The 11440-nt window shown below is 46.1% G+C and overlaps 1 long non-coding RNA gene across 1 annotated transcript; it reads right to left on the bottom strand.

Moving 5' to 3' along the window:
* Positions 1–586: 586 nt before the first annotated feature.
* Positions 587–2552, bottom strand: LOC120655073. Its single transcript, XR_005667290.1, has 2 exons — positions 1399–2552; positions 587–844 (listed from the first exon to the last, which is right to left on the bottom strand). It is a non-coding gene; the product is annotated as an uncharacterized LOC120655073 (long non-coding RNA).
* Between the last annotated feature and the right edge of the window lie 8888 nt (positions 2553–11440).

Genomic DNA, 11440 nt, shown 5'->3' with positions numbered 1-11440 from the left:
ACTAGATCAATACACTACGTGAGAACCTCAAATTTGTAACGGACACGGATGGCCCTTTGGTAACGGGCATAGCACCCATTACCATTATCGCGTTACTAATGACCCATCATCGGTAACGGGCATTTTGCCCGTTACCAATAACAATCATTTGTAATGGGCATTAAGTCAATGCCCATTACCTATAACAGATTATTGGTAACAGACATCAATTACGCCCGTTACCAATAACAGAATATCAGTAACGGACATCAATATGCCCGTTACCAATAACAGTTATAGGTAACGGGCATTATGGTAATGCCCGTTACCTATGTGGAATTAAAAAATAAAAAAAAGAAATCAAAATTTCTTCTATTCTTTTATTACATCCATACATAGTTACATCCAATTACATCCATAGTAACAATTACATCCATACACAGATATATGCAATGTAAATTTACGAAATGATTACACTCAGTCCAGACTTATAATGCAATTATTCCAACAGGAGCAAGAACATAGGTTCTGAAGAGTTTATAATCAAGATAGGTTTACATGACAGAACTAATCATCTCAAAACATGCTTATTTTAAACACATTATTGCAGATAATAAACAAATCTTAGCCAATAAGCATTGATAGCAACAAAAATGTATGACAAATGTAGATAACCATAACTGACCTAACCAAATCAAACAATTCAGAGAAAGTTGAACAGAGACAAGTTTAACTTGCTGCAGAACAGAGCTAAGCCAGCAAGCAACCCAAGTTATAGATATTGCACTGATTGTACTTTTAGCAAACCTCAAGCTAATCTGTAGAATATCAGTTTAACAGTGCAGGGCCTTTCCTTCTTCGGGGCCTGCAACAAGACACGCGAGCACATGAGACACCAGAGCAGATTCCATCAGGTCTTGGGCAAATATGGGGGGAAACTTGGTATGCAGAGAGAGAGAGAGAGAGAGAGAGAGAGAGAGAGAGAGAGAGAGAGAGAGAGAGAGAGAGAGAGAGAGAGAGAGCAGCAAGATTTAACAATCTAAAATACTTATCACTTACCGAAAATGGCCAAACAAAAAGAATTAACAAACTAATGCTCAGGTGAGTACAATCTAAAATACTTAATATCAGGAAAGTTGATTTGATAGCATCGACAAAAAGCATCCAACTATCAATTAACAAACTAATGCTCAGGTGAGTAATGTCGATATTATTAAGAATGTAAGAGTGGAACAACTTTGCCATTAGAATAAAAAGCATCCAACAAGTTCAAATATCAAGTGCAGATTATGAATTTGCTAGGCCAAATATCAATTTACTAGGCTAAATTCAGCAGGTCATGCATACCTCCATGAAATTATGAAATTGGGTGAACATCTTAAACATGAGCTTTACAACGAGTCACTATAGAAAACTAACCTTCCTTAGTCTAGGTGCAGCTTCTCAAGCTCCTTGGCTCTAGCTTCCACCTCCTCACATCTTTCTGCAAGCCACAGCTAGCCAATGATATATAATCAACACATGAAAATAACACAAATTCACTTTAGCAACAAGCAGTTAGATACACATTCATTTTGTCTCTCTTCTCCTCCACCTCTGCTCACCTCAGTGACAAGTCTGCACTCGCCACCACAAAGCTGCATGACAAAAATTTTAGAAACTAGTAAAAGAAAGGCAAATAAAAAAGAATAATCATAATAGTTCCTACAGCACACAAAGACCAAAATGACTATAACTAGACTAAGATCTATAACTATAGCAAGTATAGCACTCAAAGGCACTGACTATAACTATAGCAAGTCCTAACTCGTAACAGCAAGTATATGCCCAGCACAGAAAAAATTCTTTTCCTAACATGATTTTACTTGTAAAAATCGCCACGTGTTGTTGGCAAAAAAGAAGAGAAAAGACATTCTTCAAAGTATTTTCAACATTCTGCTACCAGCTGAATGTGTAAAAGTGAAAAGTGAGGGCAGAGCAGAGATGGATGGCAAGAACAACGATGGATCTGGTCGAGGAAGAAGACGACCTAGGAGCGCGACACGGTGGCGGGCCTTGGCACGGCAGTGTAGAAGGCCATGACGAGCTAGAAGGCTACGCAGAGGCCGTTAGCGTAGACGAGGTACTTGAAGCCGCCGAGGTCGGAGTAGGCGACGGCCATGGCGACGACGTACAACCCCAGAGGCGCCACGCGCAGCAGCTTCTCCACGGGCTGCACCCGCACCGCCGCCGCCTCACCCACCACCAGCTGTTGCTGCTGCACCGCGTCCGCCGCCCCGGCCGCCTTCTCCTCCGCCATCTTAGACATCTATGCCCGACCATCTCTCTCTCACTCTCTCGGCCAAGAGCCCGGTGGCGGCGCCTGAGACCGGCCGGCCCGAGATCCGGCAGTGGCTTGCCGCCCCAGGCCGGCCGCCCCCAGATCCGCCGGCAGACTGCCCGTGTGGCCCCAGATCCGGTGGGGAGGCAGGGCGGGGGAGGGAGGGGGCGGTCGAAGGGGGGAGGAGGATGCCGGCGGAGGCCGCCTTGCAGCGGAAGGGAGGGGGATGCCGGCGGAAGCAGAGGGGAGGGGGCGAGGGTCACGAGGGAGCGAGAGGGAAAGGAAGGTGGAGGGGAATGGTGGGGGGGTGGGGCGCGGATGCGGACAGTCGGAGTAAACTGGAATGAAGTAAATTTTCGGGTCCGGACTACCATCCAGGTAACGGGCTTTTTACGTGGTCCATTACCACTATTATTGGTAACGGACATCGTTAATAACCGTTACTAGTGAGCTCACAATGGTAACGGGCTTTTAATGTGGCCCGTTACCACTGTTACAGTGGTTAGGTTGGGTATGATCTGCTGGGCTTATTTGTAACGTGCATTTACTAAGGTCCGTTACTATTGACAAAGCTTGTAACAGGTTATATGGGCCCGTTACCAATCCTGTGTTAACTATTTTGAGTTTTCACGTAGTGATATCTATGTTGACGGCCCTTAAGTCAGAAATAAAACCGTCAACTCCTGCATCTTTTCATAACTTTCAAACACCAAAAGTAGTTATAGGGCTTAATGCTAACCATTTCCACAAGTTTTGGTGATTCTTGGATTACAGGCACCCACACCCAGAAAAGGGCCAAAACAGATGAAAAACGCAACATAGATGCACAGAATATCCGACGCTGCGTCATACCAACAAGGAGGGCCCACAAACCAGACCAAACCGACCAATCCAGCCCCGGCACCGACCTATCTGACATCAGGACCCACCAAGCAGAGACCCAGCAGAAGGCGGTGGCCAAAGGCAGCCAAGGGGGTTTGGCCGACCCCACATGGCAGTGGACCAGGCTGGGATTTGGTGGGAAGCATGATCTTATCCTCCAGAAGGCGGTTATCCATGTTCCCATATCTGTTGGTGGCGGGAACCGACCTTTGGAGGTATAAAATAAGCCCCACACACCCACTCAAGTTATTCACTCATTCCATCATCATCCATCACTCCATTCACTAGTTGGAGAAGTAGTAGTAGGTCTCCACTTGTATTAGTAGAGTAGAGGGAGTGTGCGGGAGAAGGATCGGAGAAGAGCCGGGCGTGTCGGCCTCTCTTCGTCTTGTACCTCGGCGGGTACGAATCATTTGAGTAAGTATCTGAAGTTCATCTTTTTTTAAGTTCTTGGTCTAGTATTCTTAAGTTACGGGATCATCGTCCGTTCTCGTAACGGTTGCTCTAGTAGAGGGCCCCTGATAAAGACGGGTAACCCTGCGCAATGCTAGAGTAAGTAGTCAAAGGCTTAAGCGTGGTGCTTAGGTCCTAGATTACCTTTCTTTGCCTCGTGCTCCACAGTATTGCGGGGTAGACCGCAGGTGGTGACAGCCCTGTCGGTCCACTACAAAGCTGCTTCGTGGTTAGTGTACTCCCCCCTGTCCGAGTACGGCGTAGAGCCACAAGCCGGAGGACCCTAACAGTACCTGGGTCAGACTGGTGCCCGAAGTAAACAAGTGACAAGCCTAAGTTTACCTTGCCTTGATCTTTAACCTTAGATAAACTACACTACCTGAAGCTTGCCTACCTCTTCTTCTCCTAGGTTAAACTAGCCAGAAGGTCGTTACACATCCGTTCCCTGTGAAATCTCGATACCCTGAATACTCTTCGGCTGAAGTGCTACAACGGTATCTTCCGTGTGCTTGCGGATTACTCTGTGATCGTTAAGAAATACCAACAAGCATTTCTGGCGCCGTTGCCGGGGAACGGTTGCTGTAGTTATCTTCGAACCTAGTTGACCGTGTATCTTTTCTTTTACCTTTTCTTTTATCATATTCTTTTACCATGGAAAACCTTTCTATCCAAAACCTTTCTGCCCCCAAGGGCGAGTTCGTAGAGCCACCACAATCGTCAAAGCCAATCACAGCTTCTAGCTTCGAACTCCGTCCTGGTTTTATAGCCATGGTTCGGGAAAAAACATTCTCAGGAAATGATAACAAAAATCCCTACCACCACCTACGAGAGTTTGAGCAGTTATGCTCATGCTTGTCAATCGCAGGCATGGCACCAGAAACACTTCGGTGGAAGTTGTTTCCCTTCTCTCTCAGTGAGAGGGCGAGGCAATGGTACGCCCATAATGTAGGAAAGGTAAACGGAGAGTGGGAAGAACTACGAGATAGATTCTGTCTTGCGTTCTTTCCCATTTCTCGCATCGCTTCCCTACGAAAAGAAATCCTTGACTTTCGTCAGGATGAGAAGGAATCTTTAGGTGCAGCCTGGGCCAGGTTCTCACAGCTTACACATGCTGGCCCAGACTTATCAATTCCTGACCACGTGTTGCTCCAATACTTTTGGTTAGGGCTTAGCAAGGAATCTGCCCTACAGCTTGACATCTCTGCCGGCGGGTCGTTCACCCATAAAACCACAGCAGAAGGAGAAGCTCTCCTGGATCGTATCCTAGAGAACACATCCTTCACAGAAACCCTTCCGGCAGCGGAATCCTCAAGCCATGAGGAAGTTCCGTTGGTTGATTCCACAAGCCCACCATTAGATCCCATAGGACCAACCACCGAATTTTCCCCTGAACTAGAAACAAAGGAGGAAGAAGAAATTCAACCTCCAGAGTTTCCCTTAAACATCGAGGAAGACGTTTTCTAAAACTTTGGAAATACCTCGATGTATCCACGTGAAAAGAGACCTCTAGTTCCCAGGGACCCAGTAACCCCTATAGACAAAGCTTCTCTACAAGAAGCCATTAAGGGGGTGACAGCTGTCATGAACAGTGAATGGGTACATGAAGGGGAGATGTCAACCAAAGCAATTCGATTACAAACCCCCTTATATACCCTTTCTTGTTTCATCCAAGGAACTACTGTCTCAGCTCATTACAGTCCCACGGTTGGAGCAAACATCATGTCAGCATCCTTTGCGCTTAGCTACCTACTCTGGAGTGGACCTCGCTCCACCATGGAAGGGATCGGAATATTGCACGACGTACCGATCTGGTACGATCAAACAGAGCTTGCCCTAGACTTTCATATTTTCGAAGTCCAAGACTTTGACATTCTGATTGGGCATCCCGTCGAGAAGATGTTCTAAAACATTTCTCCCTTAGGAACACTCGACGTAAAACTTGGGGGTAAGGACATTAGCTTGCCAATCCTCTAGTCAAAAGATTCCATGACCGAACCTACGCCCCAGGAAGAAATAGTTGACAAGGTTGAAGCCATTCTTCCCATAGAAACTCCTGAATCGTCCTTAGAAAACGATGCCGAACTCTTTACTGAAGAAGAGGACGATCAGGATGAAACAATTGAGTTACCCACTCATGAAGAACCGCCTCGTCAACCCATAGAACTAAAACCTCTTCCTTCCGGACTCCACTATGCTTTTCTAAATAACAACACTGAAACCCCTGTCATCATTAGCGACAAGCTATCCGACGAGGAGACGGCAAAATTAATTGCTGTTTTGGAAAAGCATAAGGCCGTGTTCGGCTACTCACTCCAAGACCTTAAGGGGATCAGCCCTGCCCTTTGCACACATCGTATTCCGACAGATTCCACAAAATCACCTTCCCGAGAGCCTCAGCGTAGGCTCAACCATACGATGCGAGAGGTTGTCAAGAAAGAGGTCCTGAAACTCTTGCATGCCGGGATAATCTATTTCGTGCCACACAGTGAGTGGGTTAGCCCAGTCCAGGTAGTACCAAAGAAGGGAGGTATGACGGTCGTTGAAAATAATAAAAACGAGCTAATCCCTCAACGAATCGTCACGGGATGGAGGATGTGCATAGACTACCGAAAACTCAACGCAGCCACAAAGAAGGATCACTTCCCGCTTCCATTCATTGACAAAATATTATAACGGCTAGCAAAGCATTCCTTCTTTTGTTTTCTCGATGGGTATTCGGGTTATCATCAAATTCCCATCCATCCCGACGACTAGAGAAAAACCATGTTTACATGCCCCTACGGAACCTATGCCTATCGTAGGATGTTGTTTGGGCAATGTAACGCTCCTGCATCATTCCAAAGATGCATGATGTCTATCTTTTCAGACATGATTGAGAAAATCATGGAAGTTTTCATGGACGATTTCTCCGTCTATGGAAAAACTTTTGATCATTGTCTTGAAAACTTAGACAGGGTCTTACAAAGATGCCAAGAGAAGGACCTGGTTCTCAATTGGGAGAAATGCCATTTCATGGTCCGTGAAGGCATCGTCCTCGGACACCTAGTGTCCGAAAGAGGAATAGAGGTGGATAAAGCCAAAATTGAATAGCTTCCACCTCCAGTGAATGTTAAGGGCATTCATAGCTTCCTAGGTCATGCGGGGTTCTACAGAAGATTCATTAAGGATTTTTCACAAACTACTAGACCCCTCACAAGCCTGTTAGCTAAAGACGCACCTTTCGAGTTCACCGACGAGTGCTTGAAAGCCTTTAAAACTCTGAAAAAGGCACTCGTCTCGGCTCCGATCATCCAACCTCCAGATTGGAGCCTCCCCTTCGAGATAATGTGTGATGCCAGTGACTTTGCTGTTGGGGCGGTCTTAGGCCAAACCAAAGATAAAAAGCATCACACAATCGCTTATGCAAGCAAGACACTAACAGAAGCCCAACTTAATTATGCAACCACCAAGAAGGAACTCCTGGCAGTTGTCTTTGCTATAGACAAGTTTAGATCTTATTTGGTTGGAGCAAAAGTTATTGTTTATTCTGATCATGCAGTTTTAAAGTACCTGCTCACCAAGAAAGATGCTAAACCACGCTTAATAAGATGGATTCTCTTACTCCAAGAATTTGACCTTGAAATAAAACATAAAAAAAGAGTAGAGAATACTGTTGCAGATCATCTATCGCGTATGCAGGTTACTAACTTGCAGGAACCACCGATAAACGAATTTCTACGCGATGACATGCTACTGAAGGTGACAGACTCTACCCCGTGGTATGCAAATATTGTGAACTTTATGGTTGCAGGATATGTGCCACCAGGGGAGAATAAGAAGAAGCTGATCTACGAGAGCCGTCGACACCTTTGGGATGATCCATACCTATACAGGGTATGCTCAGATGGTCTGCTGAGACGATGCATACCTGTAGCAGAAGCCATACAAATCATCGAGAAATGCCACACTGCAGCATATGGAGGCCACTATGGAGCATTCAGGACGCAAGCAAAAATCTGGCAAAGTGGTTTCTTCTGGCCGACAATGTATGAAGACACAAGATAGTTCATTCGAAGGTGTCGCAGATGCTAGATGCATGGTGGCATAACAACTCGCAATGCAATGCCCCTCACAAATAATCTTCAAGTCGAACTTTTCGATGTGTGGGGTATTGACTTCATGGGACCATTCCCAAAGTCCCAGGATTGCTAGTACATACTGGTGGCAGTAGAGTATGTATCCAAGTGGGTGGAAGCATTACCATGCAGAGCTGCTGACGCCAAACACGCCCGAAAGATGTTCCAAGAAGTCATCTTCCCACGGTTTGGAACTTCGAGAATGGTCATAAGTGACGGAGGGTCACACTTCATTGACAAGACCTTTCGAAACTACCTCAGGGAGTTAGGGGCCAAGCACAACATTGCCACTCCATACCACCCACAAACCAACGGTCAAGCAGAAACATCCAATAAACAAATCAAAAATATCCTGCAAAAGACCGTCAACGAGATGGGGAAGGGTTGGAAGAGTAAGCTGCCTGATGCACTCTGGGCATACAGGACAGCATACAAGTCCCCTATCGGAATGTGCCCATTTCAGCTTGTCTATGGCAAAACATGCCATCTACCAGTGGAACTAGAGCACACAGCCCACTGGGCCATCCGGCAATGGAACATGGATTTAAAGCAAGCCGGAAAGAACCGTCAGATCCAATTGGCAGAGTTGGAAGAATGGAGAGAGAAGGCTTACCATAGTGCCAAGATTTACAAAGACTGAACAAAACGATGGCACGACAAGAGGATCAAGCCGAAGGAATTCAAACCCGGAGATAAGGTACTACTGTTTAATTCAAGGGTTAAGCTCTTCGGCGAAGGAAAACTCCGAAGCAAGTGGAAGGGGCCATACCATCGTCAATGCATCATCACATGGAGCCGTCACACTCCAAGACGACAAAGGTATGTTGTTCAAGGTAAATGGCCAATGCTTAAAAGTTTTTCATACGCCATATAACTCCAGTGACGAGTTTGATGTTATAAATTTAGTAGAATTTGACACATATCAAACTACTCAGCCCCAAAATAAAACCCAAAACCACTTGCATGGGGCCCACCTTGTGCCCCCTGGCCCATGAGACAAAATTGAGAGCCAGAGGGGCCCAAGTGGGGCCGGCCGAACCCCTGGGTCGGCCGACCCCACCTGGCAGCGAAACACTTTCAAATTTCGTATTTGAATCCCCTCAAACGGCAATTTCTCGTTTCCATACGTGCCAGGCTGCAAAAAGGAAATTCTCCTGGTTTTGGCTTTAAAATGACCCTCTCCTTCTCCTTTATTCATCACCTCCTTCTTGATCTTCTTGCTCTCATCCCCTCTACAACTCTGATCATTCCCCATGGCCGGCAAGGCAATCATTCCGTTCAACGAAGCTTCGTCCACATTCGCCCTTGAGGGAGAGCCCTCGCCGGCAAACCTTGCCCTTGCTGTGATGGAAGTCGACCAGGAGGCCGAGCACATTGCCAAGACGCCATTGGCGATCATCCCTGTGCCAGCACCAAAGGGGGAAGCGAGGGGCGCCGACAAGGGGCCGGCCGAACCCCTGGTTCGGCCGAACCAAGCCTGCGACCCCTCGGCCTCCCGTTCGACGCCGCGCACCATCAGGAAGATCTCCGCCAAGAGGGGCAGGTGCCCAGGCTCAGGAGGTTCTGCACGTCCGACGACAGGGATGCTCGCGCCGAAGGACGTCTCCAAGCGCCTCTTCACCGACTCCACCGATGCCGATAGAGGAGGGACAAGAGCACGTTTACTCGCTGTACACTAAGAGTGGGGATGTCATTAGTCATAACTATGTAACTACACCCACGCGCACCACCACGACACCCTCACCCCCACAGCGTTTTCACGTTGTGGGCATTCATACCCCAGGCAGTGGGTACGGGAAGGGGTTGATGCCCGGACTCTCTCCTAAGGATAAAGGAGAGGCTGAGTCCGTAGCATCCTCCCCTAAGGGTGCCAAGTGCGTCGAGACACATCCCCCCTCCTCCGATTACGCGTCCCGGTGGGCAGTATGAGAGCAAGGATGAGTAGGTCCTCAAGGGATCTAAGGTCGCCCAGCTCCTCCGCACAATGATCAAACTGCGTGATGGGAATAAGGAGCTTAGCGACCGCGTGGTGGAGCTCACTTTAGAGCTCAAGTCCATCAAGGACGACTACGACACGCTCCACCGCGGTCTAGGCGTTAAAATAGAACGCCTGGAAAAGCGAGTTGAGAAGGGCAACCTCTAGATTGCACATCACCCTTCACAGTATCCTTTGGGCACATTACCACTTTACTTTCCAGCATTTATTTTCATATATTTCCCTTCGTATGTAATGTGCCCCCAAATTTGACAATTCAATGAAAGATGAACTCCCTGGTTTTCAAACCGGCAGAGTTTTGTTTCCATGTGTTTTTGAATAAGATCGCAGGCAAAAGATTAGTGTGGGGGAGCAGCACGCATCTAACTCAGCACACAACACCGAGACTGGACACACACAAAGAGATCAAGGCCAGAGGAGTCAACCTTGGGCCGGCCGACCCATGGGTTCGGCCGAGCCCAAGGAGGGCCCACCTCGGCCTAGCTTTCTCCTGGACTTCGGTTTGCATCTCTAATCCTGTTTCCCCTATGTTCCAAAATGAAAATCCTGCACAAATAAATATTAAAAAGAACCATGCACTTCATGATAAAATTTGCATACTCTTTATTCCTTGTGTTTACCTCATTCTTGTGAACCAATTCATGATAGGGACCCCATGCTAATATAGTAATTGACTTTTGCGAGATGGTTAAAATCAATGGAACCTAAGTTCTCCCTTGCAAAGTACTTAGAGTTTTCTTTTAAAAATAAAATTCTAATAGCATGGCTCCTCATTTGTTTATAAAATTCCTATCCAAGACCGTATATTTAAAAAACCTTCTACATATACAACCTGTTATCTCTTTGAGCTTTGTCAAATTGTTATGACCCTTTTGAGAGATGCATTTCATATTCCATGATCAAGATCACGTACACTCCACATATTTTACCAACTTCTACACTAGAAGTTGAGCATCTATTCCACAAAATAAAAACTCCATGTTATTCATGGCTTTTCTCTCCAAGATTGAAAGGACATGGGCTGTTAAAAAAAAGAGAAAAAAATGGACGCATGAAGGTCCAAAGTATTCAAAAAAAAAGTGGACACACGAAGGTCCAATGTGTTTCAAAAGAAAGTTAGCCCATGTCCAAAAGAAAGTAAGAGAGAAATAGCTCATGAAAGGAGTTCATATATCCTCCACAAGTTCCACACACTTGCACATCTTGATCAAGGTTTATGACTTGTTTCTCCTCAAGGATCCGGTCTTTGACTTAGCAACACCAGAGGAACAGGTATGTTTTCAACTTTTCCCTACCCTGAGCTCCACATAAGCCTTTTTAGAGGTAGGAAGAAAAGAAGGCATGATCTAACTTGGTGAGGAATCCAAAAAAGAAAAAGAAAAAGAGGGATCCGAGAGTACAAACTAAGGAGCTAAGCTATGTTTTGGTTTTGAAAATATTCAAAAAAAATAACCTAAGTACCTAAGCTTGGGAGAATAAGGAACCTGAAGCTTAAACCGTTCCAAGATTCAATTATCAAGGTAAGCATGGTAGACACTTAAAAAGTTCACAAGTCTGGGAGAAAAACTTGGAATAACTTGTATGCAGGTTTCTTCCAAGGAGTTGCATCCACCTTAGTCTTTGCCTCTTTACTAGAGGAAAGAAGTCCTAAGCAAACCAATGATTTGATTGAGCCTAAATATGTGCTTCTAGGGG

This window comes from Panicum virgatum, chromosome 1N (genome assembly GCF_016808335.1).
Source record: "Panicum virgatum strain AP13 chromosome 1N, P.virgatum_v5, whole genome shotgun sequence".
Classification (NCBI taxonomy): Eukaryota; Viridiplantae; Streptophyta; class Magnoliopsida; order Poales; family Poaceae; genus Panicum; species Panicum virgatum.
This window is presented reverse-complemented; position numbering and strand designations above follow the sequence as displayed.